Genomic DNA, 18,956 nt, shown 5'->3' on the forward strand with positions numbered 1-18,956 from the left:
CACACACACACACACACACACACACACACACACACACACAACTCTCAAGAGATTCACACTTTTAAGATGGGTTTCAGCCAGCATAAATTACCTTTGGCAACTGTTGGACCGTGTTCAAAGTCTGACTTCAAAGACACAGAACTGTTGCAGCATTTTCTCTGTCCAATCACATTAGAGCAGTGACAGGCCTGTGATTGGACAGGAATAGAGAGGCGGAGCTAGAGTTTAGGAGTGAGCTAGTTCGGAGGCCAGAGAGGGGAGAGAAATCAACATGGAGGCAAATGAACAGGAAGATGGTCTAGACCCCAAGTGGTTTTAAACAGCCATAGATAACTAAGTGTAAATTGTAAAAGGGTAAAAACATTATCTTTATGATTTGGCTCTGAAATTATTGTATGGGCATCTTGTAAATCGTGATCTTATTGATATATAAGCCTTAAGAGTGATGTTTCTACCGTGTAACTAGGCACCAGATGACTGATTGTGGGATGTGTGGGGCGTTACATGCAAGTGAGATGATCTTGCTAGCCGGGAGAGAATAGCAGAACCCCCGAGGCATAGTGTTGTGGCCAGTCAGTACCAGTACTAGAGCGGTGGTCCGGAAGGGCAGAAGAGATGGAGGGGTGATCTTTTTTAATATTTCCAGCAACAAAGAACAAGAGAAACTAACCCAACTCCACATATAAACAGGGTCCTTCAGGATCACCAGGTACTTGGGAAACATAGTTTTATTCAAATAACAAGAGGGGCCCATTGAATGGATTTAGAAAGATCTGAATATTCTAGATCCCATCATAAGGGCAGAGTGATATATACATTGGACTTTGTAATTATCATAGAAGGAGTTGTACAACTATCTAATCTAAATTTACTAACATTAAAGCTATTTTACTTTATTTAACAAATTCTGTAATAATTGTGTCTAAGTTTCACATTTTCTATAGAACCAATCATGGCAACAGTATGTTTTACTGTAAATTACAGCTGTACACCTTGCAAAGTACAGTGATCTTTAAAGATCCATAATGGTGAATGGATAGTATCTGTGACACCATCAGCAAAGTATAAATGATTCAGTCATTATGCAACTGGACAAGTCTGAATATAAACTGTTAGACATATTCAAGGCCCTTTAATAATGCTGAGTGTTAGAACACCAAAATTTACGGTGCATTTTCCATCACAGGCCTAGAGGAGATGATGCAGGAAGGTCACATGTTCAAGGTCAGCATAGACCAGATAAATGCAATCTCAAAGCAATAGTAACCCTATGCATGGTGGCATACAGGTGCAGTTTGTAAGAGACACAGGGTTCCCTGCAGCCCAGCAGGTCTCCAAACTCTCTTTACAACTGGTGCTTCTTCCTGTACTACTCAGCTGCTGGGATTTTGTACTCATAATTATTCCATGAATCATGGCATTCATATACATTTACATTATAGACTTACCAATAATATTTACCATTATGCCATTGAAATTCCTATAGAGAGGTCTTACATTTTAAAAACACACAAAACTACAAATGTCTTACTGGCTCCAAAAAGGTTCTCTTACAATGATTTTCTGAAAATCAAATATGATGTCTCTTAAAATCATATGAGAATAACATGGTGGAAATATAAAATTTAATTTATAAAGTATACTCACTCAACCAAAAGGCACATATGTTCTCTGCTATGCAAGTTTTCTTTAATTTTACGTATTTGCTCAGTAAGTATGTTGTAGTTTTATTTTTCAAGTAAAATACTGTTTATTTTCAAATTCAGGTGAAACAGTGATGCCGACTTTTGGTTTCACTGATAAAGTAATATATTTATCAGAGCTTTCAAGTTCTTTGCTATTTTCACATAGGTGCCCAAAGACAGAGAGGAGAGAGAGAGAGAGAGAGAGAGAGAGAGAGAGAGAGAGAGAGAGAGAGAGAGAGAGAGAGAGAGAGAGAGAGAGAAAGAGAGAGAGAGAGAGAGACCTGACTACCCAATAAGCAATAGGCAGCCTGAGCCTCTGTCTTCACAAGGAGCACATTTAGTGTGGATGTAGGGAGGGAGGTAGTTCCCAAAGACAGTTATGACTTAATGGAATCCGTGACCATACATCCATTAAGAGGGATAAACATGGCTCCCTGCTGGCTCCCCAATGCCACTGGCAGTTGGTGGTCGGGATGTTCGCTCCCTTTAACACCTGAGAAATGTTTTAATATCTTTTTTCCAGTTCTACAATATTAGAACAAGGCTTGCATTCTATGAGAAAATACAAGAGCAATATTAAAATAGAATGACTTGTACAGAGTTTATACCAGCTCTGCTGTTGCCAAGAGTAATGCCTGGGTGAAGAGCCCCTCTTCTGGCCATTGACAAACTAATTTTAAGAAAGTATATCTGCCTTCCAAACATGAAAAGTCTTCAAATGCTGGCTTCTTTTCATGTTACACCTCAGACACCAGAGGAAGCATGAGATTTATGCCACACACAGTTTCCTTTGAACTACTTGTCATTGTTTTGCATGAAAGTAAAGGGGTATTATTTGGTTTTAAGAAGAAAAAAATGAAAAAAATGAATATTTTTGAATTCTGAGCTTGTTTATTTAAAGGGGAGTTGTTCACCCCAAAGAGAAATCAATAAGTACATCAAGCATTCCTCTCAGAACCCTGTCAGAAGAAAAAATAGCAGTACTCATAAAACAGAGCGTCAACATTCAAGTGTGGAGCCTGTTCATCTGTTCTTAATGCTGTAAAAAGGGCATGGACAGTATTCAAGAAGACAAAGCCAAGCTCTGAATTTTGTCTTCATTCTGACTTTCTGACAGAAAATCTTTTAGATGCATACGCTACAGAGAAATCAAACAATCCCTTATGTAAATTTTTCATTTATAAACATTGAGCATCTATGTGCTATTATATCAACACATTATTCTTCCTAGTAAAACAGCATTTTTGAAGAAGAATCGTATTCATACCACACAAAGATACAAACCAGTCACCTCATTTCTCCACCTCTATATATACAAAGAAAAATAAAAACCCTTTATCATTAAAAATAAATATAAAAATAATCATAATCTTAACATAGAAAAGTCAAAATAAAATAAATGCCTATCCTTTAGTACCATCAACTTCAGAACGCTGTTAATAGATCAGTACTTATTTGCTTAGGGTCCTTTCAGGAGGGTGGCAAGTGTTTGACCATGGGACTATGCTCTCCCACTGAGATGCCCTTGGATCTTGAAATGACTTTTAAATGCCAACATTGATTTAGTGGATTGTAAGAACACCTCCACTACATCTATATTTTCATGTGGTGTTAGTATGTACTGAGGTACTGACCCATTTATTGGAAATTGGTTCTTCTGCTCTCCATTCACTTTGTACCTGAAACTCTCATTATGAGATGACTCCTGCTCAGGGAAACAGTTGTCTACAGCGGATTTTAAAAACTCATTACATAGAAAAGGCATCTGTTGAAAAATACAATCCCAGATTTGGACAAAAATGTTAATACCCAGAATAATATTTAAATATCATTTCTTCCTCTCTTTTTTCCACCTTACTGTGCACTGAATCAACTTTACAATGGCCTATATTGTTACAACGTCACTAAATTATGAGCACTAATAAATGCCAGTTCAGGCCAAACTGAGGCACTGGAACCATAAATTATTTGTATGTCAATACAATTAATATAATGCAAAGCATGTATTAAGGAACGTTCTGAATTACAGGTTACATATCATTACTCTATACACAAAAGCACCTTTTATGCTTCCTGCAAAAGGAAAAAGAAAACAAAAAACATACATTCACAGAGATCCTGTGGGACTCTGTAGGTCTTAAGCAGCTGCCAATGCTGAAGCCTTGATTTGAATACAGACTAATTGACTTCAAAACCACTGCTCTAAGCCTCAGCCTCAGTGTAGGTTTTGCAGCCCTTTGGGATCAGCTCAAGTTTAGGTTTCCAAAAATCATATGTACTTTTCTCTCTTTATGTCAAATAAGCAAAACAGAAAATGATGCTAATTTGAAGAAACCTGAGAGTAATTAAATAAACTTCTGTCCATAAAAAATGGTTTTACTTTGCTTATTAGATGACTGATAATCCACTTTATAAAAGAAGTAGGCCACTTCATTAGATGACTGTAATTAAAGTAGGTATTTTAGTTTTTATTGAAAATTCATACAAGATAGTATAATTTCCCCTTCCCCATCTCTTTCCAGGTCACCTACCTCCCTATCTATGTAGCTCCACACTTTGTTTCTCTAATAGTACCTTTCACTTTCATCAAAAGATGTGGTGGCATATTAAATAACCAACCAAACAAACAAACAAAAAGGAAAGAGACCCACTTATTACAACAATGACCTTGATTAAATGGCATTGTTTCTCCACATGTAGAATAAATGCCAGTCTTTTTCCACACAAAGCTACATAGCAGATTGAGACTTCTACAAGAAAACATTCTTTCTATGAGTAATAAGAAACTTCCCTAGTTAAGTTCCTCTGTCAGCAGGACACCATCCTACAAATATTTTCTGACACTTCAAAATAATCATGGATTGAACTCTTCCTTATCCTCATTTTATCAATATGAACAATTGATACTTGAAGAAATAAAGAAGTTGGTTAGAGGTCATCGCACTAATAACTGAACTCTTCATTCACAATGACATACCACACTGAAGGAAAACAGAGGGTGTCAAGCAGTGCATGGGAGTATCTCTTCAACCTCTTAGCATCTGTGTGATGCTGAGACTCAGATTACAGTCATTAGATTACAAACACTGGAGGTCTTCCAGGAAATATTCTGTCTAGAAATGTTCAACATGAACCCAATCTAGCCTGTATGTCTGACATGAGGTCTGTAGAAAGTTTTGGTGTAAAAGGACCTCGCAAATCATTGTTTCTTCATTGTTTCATTTATATGGTACTCTACCACCAATAGACATGTTATTGTGTGAGGGGGGAATCTTGTGGAATCCCACCCGGGACAAAGACTATGGATAATCGAGGACTACTGAAATACAGTGATTAAGTTGTTCCCAGGGAAGAGTTCCCTATTTGGGCTATGCAATTTCAAGGGGTCAGTGCATATGATCACCACTAAATGAACATGTTATGTGTGTGTACATATATGTATATGTGTGTGTCTGTGTCTCTGTGTAATACACACATATTTGCATGTGTGCATATGAATAACAATGAAAGATAGAGAGGTCATGAAGTTTAGAGTGGGGGAGTTTACAGAAAATATGAGAGGGAGGGAAGAGGAGGTAAATGATTTAATTACATTTTAATTAAAATATGTTTAATGCTTTTAAAAGAATTAAGAAAAATATAATATTAAATATTGTAAAAGTGAGAAAATATTTTCCAATGGCATAGCCGATAAAAATATGAAGTGAGGACTATTTAATATGAAGGGGGAGTTGAGAGATGTAACCATCAAACGTAGTTTGTAATTAGTGATTATCTATGACTTCAAAAAATGAGATCACTGAAAACAGAAACTATAATATACATTTAGATAAGACTGGACAGATGTGCAGTGAGGCAACACAATGGAAAACGAGAGAGAGAAATAGTGTGGAAATTCTAGGTGGCAGAACCTAGAATAATGCTTTAGAACATGATATCCTACTCTATATCCGCATTGATGTCCAGCCTACATTGATTCCCCATTCTCTAAACTTAACAACCTCTCTGAAAAGTACTACTAACCACCATCATCTTATTTTTTTTTTTAGGTGTGAGCCTCTGTTTTAAAAGAGCCCATCATCTGCTCCTCAAAAGAGTGCTGTAATTGGCATTGAAATGTACTCAGACCATAGAGTTCTATCTTCAAGGAATCTCTAAGTCCTCCTCCAAGCTACCACATGCATTAGTCAGAATTCTCTAGGCACAGAGAGTAAGAGAGCAAGAGAGCAGGAGAGAATGAGAGAGTGAGAGAGAGAGGGGCGAAGGGACGAGGGGAGGGCAATAGAATGGCTAATATCCAAGAGGATCTGGGTAGTCCAACAGTAGCCTTTCAGACAATGGAGCATTGAGAACACAGTAGCTGCTTAGTTCAGTATGCCTGGTGCTCAAAGCCCAATAAATTCCTGAAGACTCTTAGGCTTGCATTCTGTATTGAAACCTGAAGAAGCTGAAGTATGCTAGCAGCAAATGGATGGCTTCGGTAGCACCAGTGACAGACTCAGCAGCAAAAAGCCAAGGCACCAGACAGCACTGCCTTTCCTCAGACCTCATCTCTTTACCAGAAAGCAGTGCCAATCCTGGAAGCTGATCTTCTCACCTGGTAATGCTTTCTGAAAATGCCCTTACAGACCCTCCTGAGGCAGGCCTTAACTGATTTCAGGGGCAGTCAAGTTGCTCATGAAGATTAACCATCTCAGCACACTGACAGACAATATGAGCCAGCTTGAACTTTAGTGTAAATTAAAGAATGAAGCGATTCTGCAAGATTAAGTATGACTTCATACTCTTGTTGCAAGTTTTATTCCAAATAGATGCTGTTTAAAATGTGTGTCGTGAGTCAACAGTGAAGAAAAAGATCACTTTGGTGGTTACAGACAGAATGCAACCACAGCACATCTTGTTGAGGTGGGAGTCTTTATGCATTATTCTCCTTATTTTACCAGGCAGGAAGTAGTGCAGAGAGGCTAAGTGACTTGCCCAAGGACAAAGAGTGAGTCAGATGCAGAGCTGGGAATGCAGCCCACTTTCCCTGGTTCCCAGTGTACAGCTTTTCTCAGCAAGCCATAATGCCTCTCAGATGGATCAGTTCCTAAAATGTATTAAGCTGTTAAAAATTCAATAAAGGTGCTACATTACTTTCCAACTAGCCCGCATTTTCATTCCTTTAACAGGACCTGTTATCAGAAGCTAGACCAATGATCACAAAAGTAGTCTCATGTCTTTTTATTTTTCTTTTTTCTTTTTTGACAGTGTCCCACTAAAATCAGTTTGGTCTAAGTACCTAAAATGATTCCAAGTCACTAGGGAATGAAACTCTACATGGCTTGTAGAACTTCAAAGGCTATAACACAGAGTCAAAGTGAGGAGAAGCTGGAAATCAAGATATAGGACAAATTACGGCCATGAGAAAGTTTAAAACCAATCCACCAACAAACCTAACAATGTTTGTTCACATGAAGAAGGGAAAACTCAATGTGTATACATTGGGTAAATGACACATCAAGGACATTCTTAAAATTTGTTTTATTTATGCAAGCTATGGTTACATCTATAGCAAAGATTTTGGCACTAGGTTTATTGAGAATGACTGGAGCCTTCCCCTTTTATGTCAGTTACTGCAGACACACGGTGCTCCAGTAAACCTGAAATGGTAAGTAGGCCAGATGTTAAAGCTCTTGAGTCTTTAAAATGCAGTTTGGGGGCACATCACCAGTTAATCACAGTACACTTAACAAGTGAAATAAGACTCTGCAGTGGAATCTCTATATAGCAGTCTACACAGTCACAGCCACTGGTTCATGATAGTCTAAAAGATAAAATCCATGTACTGTCTCAGCATGTACATTCCTGTTTTTTTCTCATCTACAAGGCAAGCATAAAAGTACAATACACTCACTTCTTCACATGCTTTGTAGCTGCACTTTCTATGACCTGATCATATGGCTGGGATGCTTCTTGTCTATCGACCCTCAGCAACTTGCATGCAGAGATTTTTATTTGAAGCCAACATCCTTAGCTTCTTGCAAAAATATCAATAAATATTAATTACCTTGTACGTTTACCCACAATCATCTTCAGAAACTTTATAGACAGCAAATGTTAAACTCCTTAACAAGAATATCCTTCTATAATCACACCAATTCAGAGTTTCAGTCAGCAGATAACCATAAATTGACTGTTGAAACTGAAGTGCTGAGCAAAACAACTTCATTCCAAACTTTAAAACACAAGAACACTGTTAATCCTTTTTTGCTACCAACCATTGCCACATGAGTGCAACTAGCTAAACACCTCTGTGACGTTAAGGGTTGGAAATTCTGGGGAAATAGAGATAACTGAAGTTGGACAGGGAGGATCCATTGCTGTGTTTGGGTAGCATTAAAAGTAAAAACTGCCCCAAATGAATAAAACGTTGCAATATGTTAGGTTTCTGAAGGGACCAACCTAAATGATCTCTCAGTGTCAAAGCTGCAACAATATCAACAGAAAATAAGTAATGGAATGAACGATTTACATTAGAAACAATGGAATCAATATTGTGAATCTGTGCTTGTTTAAATAAATAAGGAGAAATAGGTAGTTCTTCTTGACAGAATAATTTTAACAAATGTAGAAAGAATGAGTAAGATGCCACTCCACCCACATGATGAACATTTAATGTGGATGAGATGACACAAACTGCTTGTGCTGTTGTAGAAAATTGAGGAAAGCCCTGCTCATTGAGGCTCCTGTCAAGATCCTTCAATACTTACCACATCATGTGAAGGGGGAGGCAAGACTAAACGTTAGGACATTCTGCAACAGTCTTACTAGCACTCCTCATGTGAGCACAGGACTTGGATGTAAACAATAACAGAAAGACAAGGAAAGACGTGAGAAAGTCATGGGCAGAAAGGAGTTAGGTGTTACACCTGCCTGCATGTGACATGCAATGTATGGTTATGTGACACACAATATATGGTCATGCTCTCACTTCTAACTGTACTTTTCTGTTCCAATATTGTCTTTACTTCTATATTGTATTATCAGTATGTAATATATTAGCAATAGGGATAAAAACTTATAAAACACCCCCAGCAAATTTATACGTCTAAATTATTTCAAAAGTGAAAAGGTACTCTAAAATTATCACTTTGGCTGGGCTCATTCCAATATGGCACACAAGTATATACTTGAAAACATTATATGATGCACAGTCAGTCTCTCTCTCTATCTCTATCTCTCTCTGTCTCTCTGTCTCTCTCTCTCTCTCTGTGTGTGTGTGTGTGTGTGTCTGTGTGTGAAATCCCATGATTTCCAAGGACAGAAGAGATGAAAGGATCTTTATTTTGCAGAAGAGTCTATTCTGTTCCCTTTCTTTTTTCCTTTCCTCTTTTCAATAATTATCTGCATGAGACCAAGCAAGATTATGTTCAGCCATGTGTGCTGTGGAGTGCAGAAACTAACTTCAAACCCTATCCCACATATACATCCTCTCATCATAGGTAATATATCTGCTACTTAGAGGACTCTCATTGCTTTGTTCTGAAGTCAGAATATAAATCCTCTCAGGATCATTCAGAATATTTTTTCCACTTTCTTTCCCTCTGTTCTGCTTTATGTCTTGTAAGAGAGAAGCTGATAGTGAAGAACATGGTATACCACTTAAGTTCTCTCTCTCTCTCTTTCTCCTCTCTCTCTTTTTCTCTGTGTATGAGAAAGAGAGATATAAAGAGAGACAGAGAGAGACAGCAACAGAGACAGATAGACAGAAACAGAGAGAGAGACAGAGAATTTTAAAATGTTCTTCTATGTGTACACATGTTTGTAGGTAAACATGCTTTTTGTGTTCTAGTGTGCAGCAAGTGGTTAACATTGTTGCTTTGTTTGGTAACTCTTGGCCTTAGTTTTTGAGGTACAGGTTCTGAGCTTGTGTTTACTGATTCATCTAGACTGGGTGGTCAGTGAGCTCCTGGGATCGATCTGCCTCAGTACAACATTATGTTCTCTAATCTAGAGAGCAACAGCCTGTCTGTGCCAGCACTGAATACCGCAGTGTTTCTTTTTGCCACCAACAATGTTATTTGTAGGTGTGGTGTGTTGAATTATGTCTTCATGAGCAAACATAAGGACTTATCCATCCATAAATATCAAAAATTCCAGGCTCTTTTTAACCATACAGGGATCCAGATCCTCTGGTTGACCTAGTCTCACTAGCTACCTTCTGACCAGAAATACCCTGTGTTTCTGAAGCATGCCTAATATACCCTTTAATGTGCAAAGGTCACTAAACCAGTCAAGCACAGTTACTTAGGATGAGAGCAGAAAGATTTCACCACCCTTTGCCTCTAAGTCTGGAGTTCTTCTTACCTACAAAATTATTTTCTTCTCTGAAAATATTAAAGGGAATTTGCCAGTCATTTTCTGATGCCTGCAGGAGTATCAGGATGATGGCTTGGGTCTCATAGGAGATCATACTCTTTCAGAAAGGGTCGTTATTCTTACTGTAGATGAAGTTCCATGCTCATGCACATCAGTCCTTAAGCCCAGTCGGTGGGGCCACTGCTTTGCTTTCCTCTTTGGCATACATCTCAAAATATTGATGAATATGAGTATGTTCATTCTCTGAAGTCTTATTTTTGACTTAAGTACCTTTACACTACTCCTAGATTTATTGGGTATCTCACCAACAGAACTGTTATCTGGATGGGCTTTTGTTTGTTTTTTATGTTCTTTTCTTTTCTTTTTTCTTTTTTTTTTGAGACAGGGTTTCTCTGTGTAGCCCTAGCTGTCCTGGAACTCACTCTGTAGACCAGGCTGGCCTCGAACTCAGAGATCTGCCTGCCTCTGCCTTCCAAATGCTGGGATTAAAAAGCATGTGCCACCACTGGCTGGGTGAATAGGCTTTTTATTCTCCTTGGCTCTATATAACAAATTTAAGCCCTGTTAAGGCACCATATCCATGCCTATAAACCTTTTTTTGTTCTGAGCATGTAGTCACTAATTATTTTTGCCTTATGTAAACTGTAGGCAGAGCTCCTTCTCCTCATTTTGAATCTTTTTTCTATAATGTTTCCCTTACAAAAGAAATAAAGCCTTCAGCAAACCTTCACATGATATGAACAAAGTCCTACTGCGGGAACATAAACTGCACCTCATACTCACAAATATACAAGAGACCCTTCTTCTTGCTGCTTTCAGTTACTCAGATTAATTTATTTCCAAAAATTTTGGCTCCCCTCTGCTGAAGTACACAGCAAACAGATTTACAGTGAGCCCCAAATTAAATATTAATGCAAAATCTCCTAGCCTCAAATTTCATTTAGTTCAGTCACTCTAAAACTTAATAAAATTTTGGTATATACTTCATATTTAACTTATTTCAAGGCATGGTGTTGATTTTAGCACTGAACTTTCAGATCCAAGTTATAAAAGAGATTTTTGACAACATGAATGAAAAATGAACTGAACTTAAAAATGTCTACTAAACTTACATGTACATACTTTACGCAGCAAGGAAATTGGTTAAGATCTTTTGCTTCAATATTTTATGTAGGCATTCCTAAAACTTTATATTCTCAAGTTTGCATCTCTTCATCTCAATGCACAGTCTGCTTAGTAGATATTTTCCCTTAGTCCAGACACACCATAGCTGAAAACTATATATGTGAGCAAATATTTATACATCACTACTAACAGTCTGGAAGTATGTCCAGAATGATTTTTCCCATAATGCTCTTGTTCCTTCATATATTGTAAAGAGCTTAAAAGAGGTGACCATTCACAGTTGGTTCTCTATTGAGGGGATCTCTAAATTCTAAACAAGAAATATAAGCTGATGTAATAGTCATATTCTGGATTGCACATTTTCACTTAATGTTTTAGAAATAATCTCAGCTTTGGCTCAAGGTAAAATTAGGAGGTATGGAAAGGAAAAAAGAAGAAAGGAAGAGAGAGAGAGAATATGAATGAGAATACAAAGGAACAATAACAAATTTGTAGTAGCTTACTCTTAACCCCTCAGTCTTCAGAACATTAGAAGCTGGTATAACACACTCAAATCAACAGGAACAGAAACACCTTGAGCCAACTGCATTTGGATCTTCCTGTAGACCCTCATGTGTGAAACTTTCTGAAAGCACCCATAATGTCTGTATGCCTTCTCTTCATGCTCCTAGATTCTCTTTCCTCTACATTCTCCCCTCTCTATAACTCCAGAAAAGCCAAGGAAACAAAGTGTGTGCTTGGGTGGCAGACACAAGTTTTCCATAAAAATCCAGAGTTTCACAGTTGCCTAGTTATTGTATCTATTGCTCGTGAAAACCACAGGCTTATGAAAACCACAAAAAGGCTGGCACCACTTAAGTATAAACTTAGGAGGAAAACCCATGAGCTCTGATGACTCAAATATGAAATCGGCACATCATAAATTCTAGTGCCACACTTCTCCTCTGGAAGATTGCTTACCACTTGTTATCAGCACCCCCTTCTTTTTTAAAACCTTGAGAATTTAAAGAAAATTTTCAGAGTGAGATGAGTGCAGTGAGTAGAAACTGCATTACAATTTCTTCCCTTTACTAACCTAATAGAATATTCATAACCAGAAATAGGACTGTCAGTTGAAATTCTTCTCAATCACATAAAGGTTTAAGGGACAACTGAATAGGAGCCCTATGCTAAAAACACTTAAGATTGCTTGAGAATAAAACACAATTGAGGCTCTATGGACCTAATCAGTGCCCTTTTGCTTTTGCAGTGGTTAACGTTGGTTGGAAGTAGCAATAAATAATAAATAAATAAATAAATAAATAAATAAAATAATAATTTCTGTGAAGGCTAACCAATAGTTGAAATTTTCTCAATGTTCTTAGATGTTCTGTTTCAAATAACACCCAAACAATGCTACATTACCTTCTCTGAATACTAGATGCAGTATATATAAGCAAGGTGTAAGAGGGACATTGGTATTGCTAGTTTGAAATATAAATACAAAAATATTATTGCAATGAGGCATGTACAGGATCCAACACAATCATTTGGTGCCATTTACTGTGGTAAATTAGAAGCTGTATACGTCAATGAGAGGCATTGCAATGAATCTATCTACAAGTAACAGAAATTAGGTGTTTTGTTGTTTAGCATATCAATCTTTACTTCTAAAAACTATGAATGGACATTTGACCTCATGCTTCATCCTCCTATATATGGAGTGGCACAGCATTCATTGTTACAAAAAAAAGTGCCACCTAAATAAATGATCTAAAACTGTGTTCCATCTTGGTCTCATCTTACCACTACCATTTCCTTTCACAGTGATACTCCCTTAGCCAGAACAACTTCAGTAACCTTTTACCTCTGTCTCCTTCTCACTTTTGGGTAGCAGAAAGGATCATCTCACAAAGCAAGTTTTGCCTGTCATCTCTGAATAAAGCTCTAATTGCTACTTATTATAATCAAGACTAAAACCATGCCCATCCTCGCTAACAGTGTTGAGCTAGCTGACCTAATCTGATTCCTTTATTCTACTGAACACATAAGGTCCTTGCAGTCTCTCATCCTGTATGCAAAGGACAAGCTAAATATCTTTCTTAGGGTTTCCATGAAAAGTTTTATTCTTCATTGCTAGAGATGGTCTCCCTTGTCACTTGTTTGTAGGAGATATGTCAACTGTCTCAAAGAATTTCTATGGTTGTAACTTCCAAAATGTTTCTGGTATTCACTTAACACTATTTTTCTGTCTGCATCATAATTGTTAGTTACTTCCTATGTTGGGTGCTTCTTGGCTGCCTCTTCTTCCTTCAGTCTCTCTTCTTCTTGCTTAAAATCCAATGGCTCAGCTGCATTGCCTAACTTGCCACTTGCTTCATATCTCAACATCTAAAAAGTTTTTACCATCAGTTTGGAGAATTTTGTGGAATGAGTCAGTAAGTAAATGAATGACCATAAATCCTATGGACTTCAAAATCAACATGTTTTCAAAGTGAAAACAAATCAGTAAATATTGTGCTATAGATTGCTTGATACCAGCCATTTACAAGGTGCCAGTGCTATAACTAGTAATAATATGAATTTAAGTTATTCTATACAGAATCCATTATGTTTTCTACAAATATATTCTGTATTATTGTGGAAGGGCCTAGGGCTTGGCAATGTTTCTTTTTGTATAGAGTCTTGGAGCAGAATTCTGTAAACTTGGGAGATATTAATTTAACATAGGCACTCTAGTTAAAATGCAAGTAAAATTAAAACTCTGCTTTTTTATGTCTTGTGTTCTCACAGTAATGGTGGGAAAAGGAGCTGAAAGAGAGTTATCATAAGTTATTTGTTCTCATGATTCATTTCAAAATATCTTACAGAATTACTTAACAAATACAAAAAAAATATATCATAGAATAAGGTTTAAGTTCTAAAGTGTACCTGGATATTTATTCAGGTTAAATATTCAAGAGAGTCACTTTGTTTCCACAAGTGAAACTTCACTATTGAAATTTCTTCCATGAGTATTACACAGATGATCTGGTAGTCTTTTTGATATTATGGTAATAAAATAGCTAAAATAATGCTTTATTTTAAAGTCTGTAATGACATGCAGAAATCTCTAAACCATGGATGACCATTGTTCACAATTACTGGATTCATAATGTCTTCACCTGATGAAGTAAAGTCTGCTGAGCTTATACAGTTATCACACTATTTGGGAAACACACAGGTTATTTTATATATCTTGAAGCACCAGATTTAAATTTCTAAACTTCTAAGACTTAATTTCAAGCAAAAGTTTGAGATTAGCAATTGCCCCAGATATTAGATCTATGTTGGTATAACCAAAAATTTCAATGCCAAAATTCTCTCTCAGAATCTTGGTCTCTCTTAGCCTTATAGATCATAATTCCTAAGGAAAATAGAACACTCTAAATACAATTATGTTTTCAGCATTATACCTATGGTTTTTCTTTTTTTTACATATATCTTAAAATATCCTAGAAACTGTCAAAGCATCAGCATCGAAGATTCATTTATCTTCTTCTCTGTCCCCTACCCTCATTCTCAGTTCTGCCTTCTCATATTAACAAGAAAAGGATAAGATGACAAATTGTCATTAAAGAAAAACTCAGCAGTACAAAAATTCTTAAGGAATTATGCATTCATATTTCAAAAGTTAAGCCGTCTTGAAGCTCTGAGGAATGGCTATGCTACATGGAACGTTAGGAAGGACGGTCCTATTGATGGTAAGAACAAAACAAGAGACGAGGTATGGAACCTTGATCTTACCTAAAGAAGAGATGTATTATTTCCACTAAAATGAGGTCATACTTCAACAATACCTGTCTTTGGTCTGAAGGCTAAGCCAGGCAGGACAATGAGGTGCATGCAACTCAGGAAATAGATGTCTGGCTGTTAATAAGAATACACTTTAGATAAAATGTAGCACTGGTGTCTTAGCAAGGCAACATACCCTATCTTCTCCAGCAAGTTTTTATTTCTTTTTCTTAAAGTTAGAAGAAAGAAACTTCATATGAAAATGTTCTTTCTCAAAACATCAGCATAAAGGCTTTTCTCTCATCTAAAAGCAATCAATCAACATAACATCCATAAATTAATAAAAAATTTTCATTGGTATACTTAACCTAATCCAAGAATCATAAGATTAAACAAAAGATCCAATACTAAGAATGTATTAATTGAAATGATTTTGGTTCTAGAAGAAGGATATCCCTGGAAAATATTACATAAATGAACCTATTTTTGGAAATGTTGAGAAGATACCCAAGATACTGACAAAGAATCATGTTGATAATTGGACCTTATGACTCTTATCTAGTAGCTTTAATTTTAATTTAAGAATGAGTAAATTCCATCAATTAGTTTACTTTGAAAACTCAATCAAATTAACTATGTTTAAGTGGAGACATTCTAAACAAATAGAGAGGGAAGGAAGGAGGGATTGAAAACAGGAATAGTAGGAAAAGGAGGAGGTAGAGAAAGGGGAAAGATAGAAAATGTACTTTATGATACTGCTGAATTCAGAGCAATTCAATAAATAATACATATTTTCTAACTCAAACATGTTGATTTTTTTTTTAACCGGGAGAGACAGGGGAGTCTACCAAATCATTTATTAGGAAAAAATGTAACTCTAAGCTTGTGCAGACAGTTCCTGGAAGAAAATATTCCAATTGTAGAAAGTAAGAAAGTGTGTACATTTTGCAGGTACTTTCTTCTGGTGTATTATGGGATCTTCTAGAGGGTTCAGTACTCTTCCTCTAGGATGGAGGGCTCAGCTGCTGGTATTTACTGTTATTTAGATAGCAGAGTATATATGGTTGAAAAGAATGACGATATTGTGAGTCTTATGTATCTTAAAATTGATTTAGGTAAATATAAATGGACATGCATAAGAATTAGGTCAATACTATTTTTAATAAATAATCCCTATAGACACTTCTGCATTTGGTATTGTTTAACATTTATAAGGATACATTTCCTGATCTGGTAGGCCCAAGTCAATCTTCACATCTCTGGATTAAATGTGGGGTTTATAGCTTCATAGGAGAGTAGAAGCAGAGAAAGGGATTGCTTCACATTTTCAGGACTGGGTGGTTGGATGAATTTCATCTCCCTTCTAAAAACCAAAACTCTGTATGTGCCTTCTGGGTGTATTAAGGTGCATACATTGCATTTGTCAATATTTAAGCATTAAATTGGGTAAGTTAGATGTCTGCAGTAAATCTAAGAAAAATCTCCTTGTGAAACCTGATTGGTTTCTGGCACAAACTTTGCCTGATGAAACAATCTGATTAACTCACTCTGGGATCTTAATTGGGCTTCCACTATCCACACTCAAGCCACTAAAATTCATTTGAATGGCAAGCTTTTGAGACAGTTCCACTCCGATCATTTCCCAGGTGATTGCTCCGTGGAGCTCAGGGAGAGCACAGATCCACCATGAGTAAGAATCTGGTGACAGTCCCTGCACCAAAACCTGAGAGGGGGCAAAAGCACTTGATATGTGTGCCTTCTGCTTCCAATTGTGTGAAATCAAGATATTAGCATGGTGGAAACTCATTAGAGCCCTGCTCACTGCCAGTCAAGAAATATGTCAAGGCTTTCATTTCACATTTTTATTTATTTATTTAAGGAAGGCACTGATCACAAGAATTTCATCTGCAGTTACAAAAACAAAATCCTGGATTTAATAAAGAGTGTCTCCAATGTTGAGGCCACAGTGGCATTTTAGGGTCTTTGCACCAAAATTGTCCATTTAATGAAGTTATGTAAACACATATTTTACAGTGCCTAGGATCTACTTGCAACTACATTGGTGTGACTAGTGACATCATGTTGGTACAAGCATGCACAATGTTTAGTATTAATTCTACTGTCTTTGAATGTATCTATCTGGATTGAAGACAATTGTTTCCTCTGTACAAAAACTGTTTTGACAGACAGGCATAAAGGATAGAGCAATCTATCCCTGTATCTGACTGGTGCTTTTTTTCCCACACAGACTCCTTATAACTAGGAAAGAGTTGAAGATGGGAGGTGAATTTTATGTAAGACATAAAAATAAATAGCTACAGAAACAAACCCAATGACATTATTAGGATAAAGGTCATACTATAACAAGGAGTAGAGAGAAGACACAAAGGTCTGGAAGCATTGCATTTCCTTTAAAAAAAAAATAACCCATTTCACACTTGGTAGTTTTAAATGGATCTTATCTTTATGGTGTGACATAGGCTATAACAGGAGATCGACAAAGTAACTAACAAGTAATAAGTACTATGGATCCCATGTAGGTACACATGAAATCTCTGTATATTTCTACCTTTACTGACAAGTAGCATTAATAAAAGGTCATTCCATTTGTAAGAATCCATTAATGATATCACCCAGAAGCAACCATAAGCTTTCTTCCACATGTACTGAAAAAATCTCCCTGTCTTAGTAACTCCAGTGTAGGTAGTACTTAAGTTTTCAGTGACAATCTTAAGCATTATCCATTTTTCCAAGTATAATTATTACAGAGTAATATTGATTTAAGTTGGTTTAAACTTATCTTAATATTGCAAGTATTTTTATAGGCTATTCATTATGAAAATAAAAGACAATGTGCCAGAAACTGCTGTTTTAATGAATAATAGTTTAATGTCTCCTGCAATCAGCCCATTTACTCCTTTTTATACTGTTTATACTGTTTTTATGTAATAATTCTTTTTCAAGCACATTTAGATTTTCCTTAGTTTTCATACTTAAATTCAAGCTTAGAAGGTGGGAGGAAACTGAGTCAAAGTTTAAAGACTTCTTCAAAACTTGCACATTTTATCAACTGAGATATGAAGTGCACAGAAATATAGATTTTATTTAAAGAGGAAGAATATTAAAATATAACCTATATGCATTGAAATCATTTTTCAATGATTTTAAACAGACACAATGAAAGGGCAAAGAAAGCATGAACATTAATTGGAAATGTGTCTTCACATCCTATTAGACTTAAGGTTTTTAACTAGTCTTGGGTCTCCCATCTCCTCTTTTCAGAAAAATTGAAAATTTAAGACATGCTTCCTTTTAAGTTATCAAGCAATACTTTGATATGAACCACATCATCAAATGACAAATTAGTTGAATCTAAATGAATCAGATTTACCCTTCTTTTGGCTGTTAAAACTTATAAAGACTTTTCTTTTTTGAGATATATTGGAATCTAATAAGACCTAGCACATACATTATTTTGATAGTATATAGACTAATAAACTAGGCAAGCCACATGTAATTAAAGTGCAAGTAGATGCATATGAATTGAACACTAAACACACAAAGGCGTTTCAAGTATTTTTTTGTCTTTTTGATTTTTGTTTTTGTTTTTTTACCTTTCTTCAGCTAGTAAAAGGATTTAACTTCGTCTTACAAACCTCACAGGTACTCAGCATGGGAGAAGAGTACAAGCACCTCCCATGAGAGGGAGAAGCTGCACGCACTTCTCAGTATCTGGAGAACCCAGACCTGGTTCCACATGTGGAGGCATAAAACTCCCTCTCAACTCCTAAGCTTACCAGTGTTTTCACACAGATATCTCTTCTTCAACAGCCATTGACACTGCCACAAGCTTGACGGCAGCTACATCTCATTAACCTTGTTTTGGGTTATATGTCATCTCTCACTTTCAGCATCTCAGTGGGGGACATCTGTCATAATGTAGCTATATTCTCATTTTAAACTTTTAACAAGATTCTCTTCCTCCCTTCCTCCAATCTCCACTCTTTTGATATATATATATATATATATATA

The 18,956-nt window shown here is 36.4% G+C and overlaps 1 protein-coding gene and 2 long non-coding RNA genes across 9 annotated transcripts in view; 1 reads left to right on the forward strand and 2 right to left on the reverse strand.

Moving 5' to 3' along the window:
* The window catches only part of LOC116090132, a 1,131-nt gene extending 987 nt beyond the window's left edge, over positions 1-144 (reverse strand). The window contains exon 1 of one of the 2 annotated variants that reach the window (XR_004118569.1): positions 92-144. This is a non-coding gene — a long non-coding RNA (uncharacterized LOC116090132). The remainder of the gene's footprint in view (positions 1-91) is intronic. The other variant, XR_004118568.1, reaches the window with a different exon arrangement.
* The window catches only part of Lrp1b (LDL receptor related protein 1B), a 1,939,581-nt gene that overhangs the window by 1,918,072 nt on the left and 2,553 nt on the right, over positions 1-18,956 (reverse strand). The window lies entirely within an intron of this gene.
* On the forward strand, positions 258-6,828 carry LOC116090133. The gene is made up of 2 exons (XR_004118570.1): positions 258-354; positions 5,735-6,828. It is a non-coding gene; the product is annotated as an uncharacterized LOC116090133 (long non-coding RNA).

The sequence above is a fragment of the Mastomys coucha genome, unplaced genomic scaffold, assembly GCF_008632895.1.
Source record: "Mastomys coucha isolate ucsf_1 unplaced genomic scaffold, UCSF_Mcou_1 pScaffold15, whole genome shotgun sequence".
In the NCBI taxonomy this organism is placed as follows: Eukaryota; Metazoa; Chordata; class Mammalia; order Rodentia; family Muridae; genus Mastomys; species Mastomys coucha.